Source organism: Triturus cristatus, chromosome 11 (assembly GCF_964204655.1).
Source record: "Triturus cristatus chromosome 11, aTriCri1.1, whole genome shotgun sequence".
Classification (NCBI taxonomy): Eukaryota; Metazoa; Chordata; class Amphibia; order Caudata; family Salamandridae; genus Triturus; species Triturus cristatus.
Window position 1 is genome coordinate 226,815,433 of NC_140594.1, and position 16,741 is coordinate 226,832,173.

A 16,741-nucleotide genomic window follows, 5' to 3' on the forward strand; every position below is an offset into this window, starting at 1 on the left:
AGGAAACTCAGCATGCACCGATGCCATATGGTGCAAGAGCAACTGATGTATGTGCTGGTTTGGGCATTGAGACCAATATGACCGCAAGGAGTGGATGCAAAGGTAGATCTAAATTTTGCCCCCAGTTACCACCTGGAAACAGGGTGGATGTCTTTCAGGAGCTTGTGGCAGAAGACCTGAGGGACATCTATGTAAAAGACAAAGAACTTAGCAATTTAAAGAACACCAACATGTTGAGGGATGATTGGTGGGCACTATCAGATCTTCAGCAAGATATGAGTATAATCATCAAACAATCCAACAAGGGTGGAAATGTCTGTGTGATGGACCGTAACAAATACCATCAAGAGGTCAGGAGACAGTTAGGAGATGCTACCAATTATGAAAAACTGAAATCTAAACCCACTAACAACATCCAATTGATCTTCCATGAGTAACTACAACATTGGCATGGGGTAGGCTTGATTGATGATGATGAATTATGTTATTTGAAGACGGAACATCCTATCTTACCAATGTTGTATCTACTGCCTAAAGTACATAAAAGTTTAAAAAATCCTCCTGGTTGGCCAATTGTGAGTTCGTGTGGATCTTTGCTGGAGAACACTTCCAGGTTTATCGATATTTTCCTTTTTCCCTATGTTGCTGACCTTCCATCATATCTACGTGGTTCCATGGATTTCCTTAACAGAATCATTAACATGCATTGGAAATCAAATTACATCATGGCCACATTTGATGTGGTTTCCTTATACACCTCCATTATTTATACAGATGGCTTAAAGGCATGCGAAAATTTTATGAGATCTAGATCATTGAGTTTATTGAGCCATACCAACATGCTCCTCGAAATGAAGTCCTTCTGTCTTAATAACAATGGTTTTGTATTTGATGGAAAATTCTATAGGCAGAATCAAGGCACTGCCATGGGGACATCATTCGCGCCAACATATGCCAATCTCACCATGGGCTTTTGGGAGGCAGAATGCTTGTGGTCAGAAAGTAATAACATCAACCTGGAGTGGGTGGTGCTATGGGTCCGTTATATAGATGACCTGGTTCTCATTTTGGAAGGAGAGGAGGAGGATTTGAAATGTTTTTGTCATCTTTAAACACTAATTCCCTCAACCTCCAATTCACCTACATGTATAGCAGAATCTCTGTGGACTATTTAGACATAACAGTCTACATCGAAAATGAGAAAATTTGCACCACCCTCTTCCTCAAGACCACATCATGTAACAGCATTCTACAAGCAAACAGTGCACACCCAAAAGCCCTGAAGTGGAGCATTCCGTATGGAGAGTTCCTGCGGGCTCGCAGGAACTGCTCTGAGGAAGTGGAGTTTGAAAAACAGGTGACCACAATGCTTGATCGTTTCCGGAGGAGAGGATTTCCAATGACAGTCCTAGAAAATGCACGTGAAAGAGCCACCAATGCCAAGAGAGAGGATTTACTGTTACCTAAGGACACTAGAATGTCATCTGAGTCAAATGGGGAACCAATGAGATTTATTACGGATTTTAACAGCTCAAATCAGAAGGTGAAAAAGGTAATCAATAAACATTGGAGTGTTCTTAAAAAAGATCAGGAATTGAAACCTTTTATTAAAGAACATGCTAACATCACTTAAAGAAAAGTACCATCTTTGGGTGGCTTATTGACACAAAGTTACTTCTCCAGTAAGAGTGTACAGCAAAAAACAACGTGGTTATCACAGAAGTGCTTTGTGAAATGCATAAAATGTAAAGCCTGTAATTATGGCCGCAATATGTCAGAAATAGCTACGATTCAAGGTTCAAAAAAAGTAATTAAGGAGAGGATCACATGTGAATCCACACATGTGGTCTTCCTGTTGGAGTGCAGATGCAGCCAAAGGTACATCAGCAGCACGGTAAACAAACTCAAATTGCACATCCTCCAACATTTGCGGGCCATATCAAGTAAAGACTTTACATATGTGATGGCTAAACATATCTGGAGAGAGCATGAAGGGATTTTAGACAAGAACACACTCTGGTACTGTGGCATTGAATATATAACGGCCAATATCAGAGGAGGAGAGTTAACTCTAAGACGTGCAGAATCTAGATGGATTGTCAATTTGTGTACAGAGATGCCCTGGGGCCTAAATACAGATGCAGAACTATACACCTTTCTGTAAATCTTCTCCTCTAGAAGAATGTGATGAAGCAATATGAATCCGTTATAATGAGTAGTGGAGAGTTCTATAACCTTGCATTGGACTGTCTGTTGATGAATAATTTTCTCTAGCAAATAATTTTCTTCGTCTAAGTCTTTTCTTTGTTCAAAAATATTTTGTCTTTTTGATTATTTTTCTCCCTGTGTTGGAAATAATAAGTCTCATTCTGTTGTGTATAGGATTGTTAAATTAATTGGGATTAGCTAGTGATTTTAAATACTCTTTTTGAATCTCTATTGAGAACATGAAATCAATGCATTGGACATTAATGACTATTTTTGTGCGAAAATATTTAGGAAGTGCATTAAGTATGTAGTGTTTACATTGGCATAAATCATCGATGGTGGTGGATTTTACTTTATAAAGGTTAGAAAGTATGTATAAGAGTTGTAATGTAAAATGAATTTATAGTAATTGATGTTTGCTATCGTATGCGTTTGAGCCAAGTTGACATTATACAATACATAATGAGGCTTTTATAGACAGGCACAAACCACTTTAAGCACACGCCAGAAAGCATAAAGAACTTTGACATATATTAGAGAGCCTGAACTATATAGTTAGGTTTGTTGTTCTATTAAGTATCAGTTGTTGTAGAATTGACCAAATATAAACAGTTTCCGTTCTTTTCATAGAAAGAGTACAGAGATACCAGCATTACTGAGGATTATACATCTATTGGGTATAATCTGTCCTGAAATTCCTCCCCTCTTTGTACTTTTGTTCCTTACTTGAGGGAGTAAGCACTTGGCACTATGCACTTTTTAGAAGTATATGGCACCTTATGATAAGTATCATTTAATATCCTTCATACATCTTACCCTGCAGTTTAGGAAATAAGCACAATGCACTTTTTGGAAGTACCAGTCACTTTAATTAGTGAACTATGTATTCTAAAAAAGAAAATATATAAATAATAGCAACAATAGTTATCATAGAAACACTAGAGAGGCAGTTGTAGAGTTTGCCTTATAGGGGTAGAGACACATATTAGACAACAAATTCAGAGACCTGTATAGCACAACATGGTTAGGGAGATTTTAAATAATCAAAAGAATATCGTATTACAAAATTGATGAATTTTCTGATTTTATTTGAATTCTCAGTAGTATATTAACCCCTTCTGTGCCACGCCCATTCCTCCTCCTGTGCCGGGCGTTACATTAGTGGGTGGGGTTCATAACGAGATAGTCTCGTCATGGGCACAGCGCAACCGTGCTCCATGACGAGACTATCTCGTCATGGGCACTGAAGAGGTTAACAAAAGTTGGCTTTTGAATAAGCTGAAGAGGATTGTGTTGTATGGTGTCCTTTTACTATTATTATGAGTGTTAGAATTCTTGTATGTCAGCACTCTGATGTATGTGCATTCTGTGTTACCTAGATACTTAGAGGAATGTTAGGATTCACTTTGTGTTCTGAGTTGACCGGTGCTGGAGGGTCTCTGTCATCCGCACTGGTGGGTTTACTTATTCCTGAATTGTGAATAAATCATCCCTTCACTACTTCGTGTGAGACCCGTTTTTACATTGGCGACGACTGGGATAACCCACCGTGAAGGAAGGACCCGAGTATCTCTCTGCACTACGATTTTTTTTTTATTCTCTTACAAGTTTTAAAAAAGAGATAAAGAAAATTGCACGAAGGCATTGATACCGAAGCAGCTGAAAATTACTTGAAGGCATTGAAACGGAAGCAGCCTAAAAATTGGAGAACTGAAGTCTTCATGGTCGTGAAATACTTCAAACGGTAAAGTTTACCTTGGATTGATGTGAGTGACGGTTGAAGACGGGAGTTTCTTCTGCTCGAGCTTCCATTGTACCGGCGATGTTTATTTTCGTCTGATTACGTGCGTCTGCTGCTCACGCTTATAAAACAAGAACCACTGCCTGTTGAAAGCACGTTCGTGGTGTGACGTTCGTGGCGGCCATTTTAAGTTGGGCAGATTTCTTTTCATTCAGAATTCAAGCACCAGTTTCTTCGTTACGTGACATCGTTTGATGATAAGAAACGGATTGTCATGCTGTGAAAAGCATTGGCTGGTACTGTCCAAGTAATTTTTGTTTACTTTTCTACACTAATTTTGAACTTTGAGAACTATTGGATAATACTGGTTTCATGTGTTTTTTTTCTTGTTTCACATGACATGTATTGTTCACTGCATCGTCTACTAAGATGAATATTGGCATCATATTCTTATTTTGGCCATTGGGATTGTTATCTTGTTGAGTATACATCTTAGTTTTTCTTCAGTTTTGAAGTTCATTTCTACTTGGATTTTTCTTTTACTGCTTATTGCAATTTTACCTGACTTTCTTCTACTATGGCATCTTCTCAAATATGCAATCAACCAGCAATTTTTTTAAGTACACCAGGAAATCCCACTTTAACGTGGAAAAAATGGTACAAAACTTTTGAAAATTATATAGTTGCTATTGATGGAAAGAAATTTCCTGCTGAAAGAAAACATGCGCTGCTTTTTACTTATTTAGGGTCAGCTGCTATTGAGATTTTTGAAAATGTATCACCTGTTGCAGCACCTGCTGGAGCTGGTGATTCTTGGGACATTTTCAAAGAAGCTGTTGCTAGATTGGAAAAACAGTTTATTGAAGAACCTAGTATTTTAATTGAACGTCATGCTTTCAACAAGAGAAAACAATTTGCTGACGAAACGGTGGAACAATATGTTGCGGCGTTAAGGGTTCTTGCTGCAAATTGTGATTTTGGGGCAAGCGTAGATATTTGCATAAGGGACCAGTTTGTATTTAATTGTGAATCTAAAAAAATACAAGAGAGGTTGTTAGCCTGTCGTAATCCTACGCTAAATGAAATTATTGATATTGCCAAAGGCATTGAAAGGTCTATACGATCATCTAAAGTTTTATCTTCTGAAGAGAGTCCAGTTACTCCTGTATGTGCTGTTCAAGTCAGTAAAAAAATATTTAAACCTAACATGGTGTCAAAGCCTAGCAAACCGTCTTGTTTTAGATGTGGATCCAGGTTTCATCTTGCTAATAGTTTGGAATGTCCTGCCATTAAAAGAAGATGTACTAAATGTAATAAGGTTGGTCATTTCCAAACTGTTTGCAAGAATGTAAGGAGTGGTTCCACTGCTATAAACAATGGTTTAACAGTGAATTCTGTGAATGATGTGACTAATGAGTTAGAGAATATGATTATTACATTGTATGATTCTTCCTTTGATGTTAATATGATTAATGTTGGATTTAAAGCACCTTTAGGAGAAGTTTTAATTGGAGATGTTGTTTTAGAAGTAATGGCTGACTCTGGCTCTCCAATCACTGTGCTATCTGATGCTACATTTGAAAAAAAGTGGACAGGTATACAACTTTGTGTCACGGATGTCAACCCTAAAGCATTTGGTAATTTTGATATTGAAATGTTGGGTTATTTTGAGGAAAAATTGAATTTTCAGGGACGTTGTATTTTCACGAAGATTTATGTTGCAGTTAATGGCAAGAATATTGTCGGGTGGTATGATCTGGGCAAACTAGGAATAATGCTTTGTCCAGGTACGGATACTCCCATTAGATTACGTGACATTTCTGTTAACCAGATTGCAACACAAGATTCTAATACTGACTTTATTCTATCAAAATTCAACACTGTTTTTGCTGATAAAGTTGGTCGTGTGAATGGTTTTATGCATCACATTAAGTTAAAGAAAGATGCTAGGCCTGTACAGCACAAAGTACGCATGGTACCCTTGGGTGTTCGTCAAAAGCTCAAAGAGCATTTAGATAATCTGTGTTCTGAGGGCATAATAGAGTCCACTGATAGTTCAGAATGGATTTCGGCTATTGTAATTGCATAAAAAAAAAATGGAGACTTGAGGTTATGCATTGACTTGAGATCACTGAATAAGAATATAATTATTGACAGTCATCCGCTTCCTAGGATTCAGGAATTGCTCATGGCTGTCAATGGAGCTAAATTTTTTTCCATCATTGATCTCAAGTCTGCATATCATCAAGTAATGTTGGACGAGGAATCTAAAGACTTGACTGCTTTTGTAACTCCTTTTGGAGTCTATAGGTTTTTACGAATGCCATTCGGTTTGGCTTCCGCCGCTAGCGTTTTTCAAAAGCTGGTGGATGTATTGTTTCAAGATGTGGTTGGGGTACAAGCATTTCAGGATGACATACTCATCTTTGCCAAGTCACATGAAGAACATGATTCCATTCTAGGCAAAGTACTTACCAAACTGGCACAAAGAGGCATGACGGTTAGCAAAGAAAAATGCAAATTTTTTGTGAAGGAAATTGATTATTTAGGACACAAGATCTCAGGAGAGGGCATTGCTCCTAAACTTGATCTGATTAGTGCTCTTAACAATGCTATTAAGCCGTATGACAAGGATTCTTTGAGGTCTTTTTTGGGACTTGGAGAGTATTATGCTAGGTTTGTACAGGGCTATGCTTTGGTTGTTGAACCTTTGAGACATTTGCTTAGGAAAGGGACATCTTTTGTCTGGTCTGATGAGCATGACAAAGCTTTTGTTAGAGTTAAAGAGCTCATTTCTAGAGCTCCTACGTTGAAGACATTTGATCCTTATGGGGAATCTGTGGTAACTGTGGATGCCAGTTCTATTGGCTTAGGGGCTGTTTTCACTCAGTTTGTAAATGGGAAAGAAAGAACTATTTCTTTCATTTCAAGAGCTTTAAAAGGTTCTGAGGTACATTACAGTACACTTGAAAGAGAGGCGCTTGCATGTGTGTGGGCTGTAGAAAAGTTCAAGAATTTTTTATGGGGACAGTCTTTTAAGTTAATCACGGATCATAAACCCTTGGTGTTTATGATGGATGGTGTACGCTCAGGTAATGCTTCTTCCAGACTCATAAGACTTATTGCTAGGTTACAGGAGTTTAACTTCAAAATTGAGCATATTTCGGGAGGAAAGAACATCACGGCAGATTGTTTGTCTAGACTGCCAGCTAAAGAAGTCGATGAAAGTTCATGTGTTGATAATCATGAATGTGTAGTTGCTTTGGTGGATGTGTTAACTAGTTGTGAGGGAAAAATTTCTGAAGCTGACTGGGTTAAATTTTATGATGAAGATGTTGTGATTAACAAGGTCAAAAAGTTTCTTGTTCAAGGATGGCCTCCTCTCAGGAATCTTGAGGCAGATTTGCACAGTTTTGCACACATTTCTAGTGAACTCAGTATTGAGAGTGGATTTCTGGTCAGACATAGTTTGTTGGTTCCTCCCATAGGTCTCAGGTCTAGGCTGGTTGAGTTAGCTCACTTTGGTCACAATGGGGTGTCCGCTACTAAGAGAGTTCTTAGACAACACTACTGGTGGCCTGGTATGGATACTTTGGTTGAAAGATTTGTTGATGCTTGTGCTATATGTGTGCGTTCAGATAAGCATTGTAAAGTTTCTTGTGAGCCCGTTGGTCTACAGGAAATTCCCAAGGGACCTTGGGAGAAGGTATCCATTGACTTTTCAGGTCCCTATGATATTTTAGGTAGACATTATAGATTTCTTATTGTTCTGATTGACAATTTTTCCAAATGGATTTACCACACTTTTGTTGAGAACCCAAATACTGACGAAGTGATCAAATTTTTAGAGAGGATTTTTATTGTTGAAGGTTTTCCTAGAGTACTTATGTCTGACAATGGTGTTCAGTTCACTTCGTCCAGAATGGTTTCTTTCTTACAAAAGTGTGGCATTAGAGCTGAGAGAGCTCCTTTATATTGTCCGAGAGCTAATGGTCAAGTGGAAAGGGCTAATAGATTTGTTAAGGATGGTATTCAGTGTGCTTTGGAGAGTGAGAGGAATGTTTTCAATTTTCTTGATGAGAAGCTTTGGGCGTATCATAATATGCCGCATTCAGTGACAGGATTTTCTCCTTTCTATTTGATGAGAGGAAGAGAGTGTTGTACATTGGTGTCACCATCTTGTGAGTTGATGGTTCATAAGGATTTTGACAAAACATTAGATAAAGTGAAGGACAATTTAGATGGAGCTGCCTTGAGAAATAAGATATATCATGATGACATACATAGAACTAAACACAAAAACATTTGTGTTGGCAGTTGGGTACGCATCATTAATCCAGGTTTACCACGCAAAGGTCTTTCTAGATTTTCTGCCCCTGTGCAAGTTGTTAAGGTCTCGGAAACTGCAGTTTTTTTACACAAAAGGGGATGGTGGAATAAGGGTGCAGTAGTTCTTCTCAAACCTGGACAAGAAAAATTGTTTAATGTGAATGATGCTAATGATTCATTTTTGGATGTAGGAACTTCCAATGAGAGAAGTGTTTGTAGTTCCACTGTTAGACATGCTAGTGTTGATACACATATGGCTAGTTCTTCATCTGATGATAATTCTAAGTCTTGTTCTGATTTGTCCGTTCCCATTACTGATTCTCAGAATGTCTCTTCTTCTGAGGAGATTATTTCCGGGAATGTCTCTTCTGGGGTTCCTGTTAAGAGGGTGGTGAAATTTCCCAAGAAGTTTGAAGATTTTATTTTAAAATGATTTGTTTTTTTTTGTGTGTTTTCTTCTAAGTTTTATTTGTATTTGTTTATGTAAAAAAAAAAAAAAAAAAAAAAAAAAAGAGGGGACATGTTGTATGGTGTCCTTTTACTATTATTATGAGTGTTAGAATTCTTGTATGTCAGCACTCTGATGTATGTGCATTCTGTGTTACCTAGATACTTAGAGGAATGTTAGGATTCACTTTGTGTTCTGAGTTGACCGGTGCTGGAGGGTCTCTGTCATCCGCACTGGTGGGTTTACTTATTCCTGAATTGTGAATAAATCATCCCTTCACTACTTCGTGTGAGACCCGTTTTTACAGATTGTCTTCCGTTTGTTTCCTTTTCTCTTGTGTACTTTACAAGTGTATATATATATTTTTTTTAAAGTTCTGTCACTGTAAAAGAAGCTACCAATAATCATGCTTCTATTATTCAATCATATATGAAACAAAAATTGAAATGTGTCTCCTTTAATTACCTGACATTGTTTGTAATTGGTGTTGGGGGAAATGAACCATGCTTCCCCTTTAAATAGACACTCTTACTAGCACATTTTGACCCAGTAGAAGGCGCAAGCAGAAACGCGTAGGTCATTCTCTTTGTATGCACCCCTGCACTTTGCTGTTGCTGGCTTCGTAATCATGAGGCTTGCTGTGATAACAAAATGAAGCCCTTCATTGCCAGGGCCCGTTTGTGCCGTCATTCTGCATCGCCCTGAGATTTTGTGGAAGTTTTGAGTAAAGGGCAGTTATGGGAAGCCTGTGTTGACATATATAGAAAACTATTACATTTATACACACACACACACACACACACATATATGCGTGTGTGTGTGTGTGTGTGTATGTGTGTGTATAAATGTAATAGTTTTCTAATAGATGGTACATATATAAATAAAAATATTGATTTAAAAAAAGAAGGCCGATATGGAGGGGTTCACTCTGTATTAAAAAGGCTAACACAGGAATATACATACATGCATGTATATATATTCACTGAAAACCCAAAGGTTTCAGAGACATTATAGTTAGGTGAAAATATCAGTTAAAACATACTATTTTCAATTAACAAAACCACTGACATTCACCCATTACAATTTTTTCAAGGAACTATAACTTGTGTCCTAAAGTAGCTATATCTTGCACCCCCACCCTGCACAGCGTTATCATCAATGATGCCATTTCAGATTTTACAGTGATGTTATCAATGGTGTCATAGAACATGTCATGAATGATATAATTTTACAGGTAATTAGCTTTGCATGGCATTAAGCATTAGCCTGACTCAGGGGCTGTATGCCTCCCCATTTTAGGTCATTTTTCAACAGGGCGATGTGGTACCCAGGGCTTTTGGAGGCTCTGGGAGGGAGGCTGCACACCCGTCCCTTTTAATTTAGAATTGGCCCCTTGGGATGAGGTCCCTGTGGCCTCAGAAAGGCTCGGAGAGGAGGGTCACATGCCTCCTCTACTTTAATTTACGGTCGACCCAGGGTTGCTGTCCCCGGAGCCTCAGGGAGGCTTGGGGGGGCAGCATGCCCTTCTCCCCTGTTAAATGATATGCACCATTCCCAGGCCCTGGCACATCCTGGGGTGATTCATTTATTTAAAGCTTGGGTGGCTGCGCTTTTTTATTTTTTAAAAATGTTAGCACAGATTTGCAGATCCACTGCAAATTCCCAGGAAAATTCTAAAAAATAAATAAATAATTTCCCAAGACCTCCCTGCTCTGCGCCCTATTTGTTTTTTTGAAGACGTGAGTCTCCGAGGCCAAAATGGCTGCTGCCATATCTATTTAGATGTAGTGGCAGCCAATCAGATCTCATCTTGAAATTTGCCGGCCTGCAGATGCTCTGCGGCGTGAAATATACAGAATATTTGAGACTCAATTTCTCAAAAAACTATTGAAGTGATTTACATCAAATCACAAAAAGCACTTTTCTGGACCAAGAACTACCTTTCTGCCAATTTTGTGTAAATACGTTCAGCCGCTTGGGCTGTAACTGCATCTATATATGTATATATACTCACTTAAAGTGATATTAGAGTTAGGTGAAAATTTCAGTGACAATGTAACTTAAAAAACACGGAAATTCCCTAGCTACTGTTATCTCTAGTTACAATACCTTGTGCCTTAAGGTAACTCTATCTTGCGCTCCCGTATGCATAGTTTTCACATAAATTAAGTTAATTCTGTAGCAGTGATGTTTTCAATGATGTTATAGAACATGTCATGAGTCATGTAAGATGTGGGGTAATTGGCTGTGCATGGCAGGGGGCACGTGTTATAGTCATCATAGGGTACAAGTTATTTTTACTAGAGATAACTATAGTTGGGTGAATTTTAATGGTTTTTTGAGTTTACCATTTTCACCTAACTATAACATCACTTTAATCTTTGTATTGTTGTGTGAATTTCTAGTTTTTTTTAACATAAAGTAATATTTTATGTCCATACGTAAAGATAAACCTCTGCCTTGCTTTTTTTTTTATTTTTTTTTTTTTATTGAGATCAGGACAGGAGAACGGGACAACAAATAATAATTAAAGTAACAGACAATCAAACAAATTAGTCGAATCAAACAGACAAATCAAAAAAGGGCATGTAGATACATATCGGCATTCCTACCAGCTTTGTCCAAATCGACCAAATTACAGACAGATTTAAATACATCAGTCTTTACATAGAGTTGAGGCGCCCCAAATTCTGTTAATTTTTTGAAGAAATTTGTGACCTCTGATCTTAGCTAGAGAGGTTTCCATGGTATGAATTTCTTTGACAAAAAGCCACCACTCCATCACGTGTGGTGGGTTACATGAAATCCATGTCCTAGCAATAGTGAGTCTGGCACAACCAATTAAAATATTGATAAGGTCGGTTTGTGAGGCTACAGATGAATAATTCAACAAGGGAGTGCCTAGCAGTACATCAGCCAAACTTATCGTGATTGGTTTTGACAGAATCTGCGTCATACCCTGGCTGATTTTAGTCCAAAATTCAGTAAGTCGGGGACACGTGAACATCATATGTTCAAGATTGGCAGCTAGTAGGTCACATTTGGGACACCTTGTCCGTTCACTGTTGGGACGGTTACTGGACCATTTTGAGATTTTTTCTGGAGTATAATATAACTGAAATATCGTTTTATATTGTTGTAATCGCAAGCTGGAAGACTGAACCGAGCGGTTGAAACTACTTAGCGAAGATGATATCTGATTAGCAGAAATATTCAAGCCCAAGCGGGAACTCCATTTATCCGCAATATTCCCACAGTCATCCAGTTTGAGCGAGGTGAAAGATTTATAGCCAAAACTAATGAGTGATCTAACCTTATTAGAATAAAAGCAGTTCCAAATATCTGAATCTACAATATTTAGTAACTTTATTTTACGTATTAAGTAGTCGTGTATCTGAATGTATTTGAACTGTGCAGTTAAGGGTAGTTTATAGATTATTCTTAGTGTCTCGAAGGCCAGTAGTCCATCATTACCGTAGAGGTCCCCAAGTGTTTCTATTCCAGCGACTTTCCACTTATAAAATATACCATCATGAAATATCTCCGGAAGACCAGGATTGGCCCATAGAGGTAATTGAGAATGAAACAAGGACGTATTACATTTGGCCAGAATAAATTGCCATATTTTGACAGTGTCTCTGATAGTCTTAAATTTTACCCGTTTAAAATAGTTTGGGTCGTTAGTTTTGGCTAAAAACATATTGGAATCCTCGCCTAAAGCAAATTGATAGCAATAAAGCGCCTGCTTGTCACGGATAAGCAGGCAGCGAAGACGACTCAGGAAAGCCGAGAGATAATATAATCTGAAGTCGGGGAAGGTCAAACCGCCTTGATTAAGAGGTAGTTTGAGAAGATTAATTGACCTGCGAGCCTTCTTATATCCCCAGATATAGCTGCTAAAAATCCCATCTAGCCGTTTGAAATATGTGTTGTTAACAAGGAGAGGTATGGACCTAAATAAATATAAAAATTTAGGTAATATATTCATTTTAATTAAGTTGATCCTACCGACCATACTTAGGGGGACCTTATGCCACTTTTTTAGAGTTGTAACAGTTTCTTTGAGAAGAGTCTCATAGTTAAGTTTAATTATCTCATTAGTATCAGAAGAAATTTTAATGCCGAGATAAGTGGCTGTTCTACAGGTACCTGCTATCTGAGTCGAAGGTTTATGATTCAAAATAACTTGTGTTTTATGTGAGTTGAGTTTGTAGCCGGAGACTGAACCGAATTTGTTAGCCTCCTCAGTAATTCCGAGTATAGCTGTCGGTATATTAGTTGAGTAGACCGCAATGTCATCGGCATACGCCGTAATTTTTAGCGATTTCTGACCGTGTATGAAGGGAGTAATATTAGGATTAGCTTGTAGGGCGACAAGAAAAGATTCCAGCGATAACGCAAATAGCAAGGGCGATAGTGGACACCCTTGCCGGGTGCCACGAGAGATTAAAAAGCTGGTAGAAGTTAGCCCAGCATAGCACAGCCTAGCTGTGGGGTGATCATATAGAGCCTGAAGCCATTTGAGAAATTGGCCGTGAAAACCCATAGTGGTCAACGTTGACCAGAGAAATTCCCACCCCACTCGATCGAAAGCCTTTTCAGCATCCAAGAGAATCATACCGAGTGGGGTGGGTCCAAGCCTGGCCACGTCGAATGCAGTAATAGCCATATTGATATGAGCGGTAGTATCTCTTCCCATGACAAAGCCGTGTTGATGAGGGGATACCAGATGAGGGATAAGTGGAGCTAGTCGAATAGCAAGTACCTTGGCAAAAATTTTTGCATCTGTGTTGATAAGTGAAATGGGTCGATAAGACCCACATTGGTCTCCAGGTTTACCCTTTTTTAGAAAAAAAACAATCCTGGTAGTGTTCCAGGATTTAGGAGCCTTCCCAGTTATCCCAACATTACTGATCACATCAGTGAGTAATGGCAAAATTTCCTCCGAGCATTTTTTGTAAATGTCTAATGGGATAGTATCTTCTCCAGCGGCTTTACCTAAGGGTAGTGTAGCTATCGCTTTTCTAATCTCTTGCTCAGTGATACTTTCAGAGAGCAGCGCCATGTTTCCGGTCTGTTTGCCTTTAATTATATTAGTGTCCAGATATTCTTGGATCTTATTCAAATCGGGCTGCTCATCTGGAGTATATAATGCACTGTAGAAAGCTACAAATTGCTGGAGAATCTGCTCGGGTTGAGTATAAACCATGTTGTTTGGACCCTTAATTTCTTTTATAAATGTTTTAGATTTATCATCAGCGATTTTGTATGCTAGAATTTTGCCGATCTTATCCCCACTCTCATATTGAGATAAGTGAAATTTTTGTAGACTATTCATATTTTTCTCCATGAGTCTAGTTTTGATGTTAAGCTTAGAACAGGCTAGCTTTTGGCATATGTCAGATACATTTGATAAGCCCTGTATCAGAGCCTGTGACAGCTGTTTTTCAAGCATAGTTATGGTATTACTCATAGCAGCCCAGCCACGTTTATATAGGGAATTCTGATTAAGAACGAACTGCTGTGTGAACCCACGTATGCTAGCTTTGACCGTGTCCCAAACTATACTGGGAGAAGCTGAATTTGTATTTATTGCAATAAATTCGCCTAAGTGTGCTTTCAATTGTGTTATATAATCTGTATTGGACAGTAAGTGTCTGGGAAATGTAAATGTCCTGGGTTTCCGACTGATTTGTGGTATACTAAAAGTTAATATAATTGGGTTGTGATCCGAAGCCACTCTTGGACATAGCTCCATGGAACTATTCTTTATAATATTGTCTGAGGCCCAGGCCATATCAATTCTTGAGCAGAGTTGGTGGGGTGCAGAGTAATATGTAAAACCGGCAGTGGAGGGGTATATTGTTCGCCAGACATCTTTTAGATTATGAATACGTCCGAGTTCAATAAGAGCGGCTCGGGAGCGGCGCATCCTCTGAAATGCTCGGTGTCGAGTAGTATCGATATTGTAATCCATAATGAGGTTAAAATCCCCCATTATAATAAGTTCTCCACTGCTGTCCAAAAGTTCAATATTTAACCTATCTATAATGAACGGGTCGTCAATATTCGAACCATAAAATACACAGAAAGTAAAAATATTATCATGCCAGAGTATTTGAGCAATAGCCCAACGGCCAGCTTTATCCACCTTAGTTTTGGTTAATACTATATTTAATCTTTTCTGTGTCAGAATAGCAACACCTCTAGTTGGAATACTGCATTCTGAACGCACTATCACGTCGTATCCTAGCTGCCCAAGAAGTTTACGGTCTTTATAGGTGATATGTGTTTCAGTAAGCAAGGCTATCTGGGGTTTATACAAATTAAGCTCCTCAGAAACAAGCCGTCTCTTATTCCTGCCATTGAGTCCCGCAACATTCCAGGCCAGACATCTAATTCTGTGTATCATTTCGACATGTTTAAACCCTTTGCCCGTTTTTGATTTTGATCTTTCATATTGTATTGCAACAAAAAATTATAATAACAGAATACCTTCCCCTCCGACCTGATCATTTTAGCATTTTTATCCCCCCCCTAACCCACCCCAAGAAAACCACCCTTGGAGGTTCTGGGTGAACCCCCAATCCCAAAGAGGAGGAAAACCTCTTATACCCAGCTGCCGGTGACTGGGCAGCGCAAAAGAGAAGCAGCAGAGGTGGTCAACCTGCTAGACAAATATTGGATCTTTCTTTATTTATATAAGTCTATTACAGTTAGTATAGTGTAGATATGTGAATGTGTGAGTGCCCCTATCACCCTTTTTTTTTTTTTTTAAACCTCTGCCTTGCACGAGCAAGTTTGGCTTTACTTATGGTAATGAAGTATTAGCATATGTTGAAAATTGAGCATATAAATATTTCTAAAGCAGATCTATCATCTTTCTCTAAAAATCACCAGTATTTTTAAACAAAGTTTATAGTTCAATAATTCACACAATGTAATGTTTATTAATACTGAAAATTATAAAAAGTGTTTAATAAAGTTTAGGTCAGAGCATGTTTGTGATACTTTCTTTTTACATAGCTTTTAATATTACATTTGGGTGATAAATGTTAAAATATTAGTCTGAGACGTTTTTTCAAAAAATTTTAACTAACATGTCTCTGAGTCTTTCTTTTAACATTTTTCAGGCCAGAAAATACAACCACAGGAGGGCCTTGCACTCCAGCAGAAGAGAATAGAGTTCCAGCCAGGAGTGCTTTAAAAAATATGCTAAGTTCTCCTGGGGTCATGGATTAAATGACCCATTTGAGCTACTATTTTTTTATGCTGCTGGGTGTATTGGATGCCCTGCAGCCCCCAACACCATAAGAAAAGACTTGGTGGTGGTGCCCCCTCCCTAATCAAGGGGCACCACCAAGCCTAAAAAAATATAACAAATAAAGCCCTTGCAGGGCATAATGGGTCTCTCCTAGAAAGGAGCAGTAAATAATAAAAGGGTGGCTCATGCCGCTTATTCATTATTCATTTTGTTTCTTTATTTACTTTGGGTGTCCTGGTGCCCACCCGGTACACCCATATATTATTTTTTAGAAGGAGAGGAGAGCGTGTGGCCTCCCTTCCTGTGTCTGTGTAGGCCCATGCCACATTTCCGTGTGTGTCTTTTTTAATATGGAGAGGGTGAGGCACTAGGGGCCCCAGGAACCCCATCCACTGGGGCCTTTTGTTTTATTACGGGAAGGGGTGCGTGACCCTTCTCCCCAAACTAATAAGGGCCACAGGGTCCCCTTCCGCCTGGGTTTATCTGTTATATTAAGAGGAGGGAGGCACGCACCCCCTCCCCAAACATTTGTGGCCCGGGGTAACCCCATCCCTCAGACCTCTGGTGGGTGCTCCGGAACCCACCGAGCCGGCACCTTTCCTTTGCTCCCGCCCAGGTGGAAGCAACATTTTTCTATTGTTCCCACCTGGTGGGAGCAAAGTGGAGTTCCCTGCCCAGGAGAGTGTGGGAAGGGTAGGCCTGCACTCTTCAGGGCAGGGAACCACAGTGTCCCTTGGTGGGCTTCCCAGGA

General features: G+C 38.9%; 1 protein-coding gene across 1 annotated transcript in view; it reads right to left on the reverse strand.

Moving 5' to 3' along the window:
* LOC146783944 (sodium-dependent serotonin transporter-like) overlaps positions 1-16,741 on the reverse strand; it is a 733,782-nt gene that overhangs the window by 513,741 nt on the left and 203,300 nt on the right. The gene's annotated exons all lie outside the window — the stretch shown is intronic.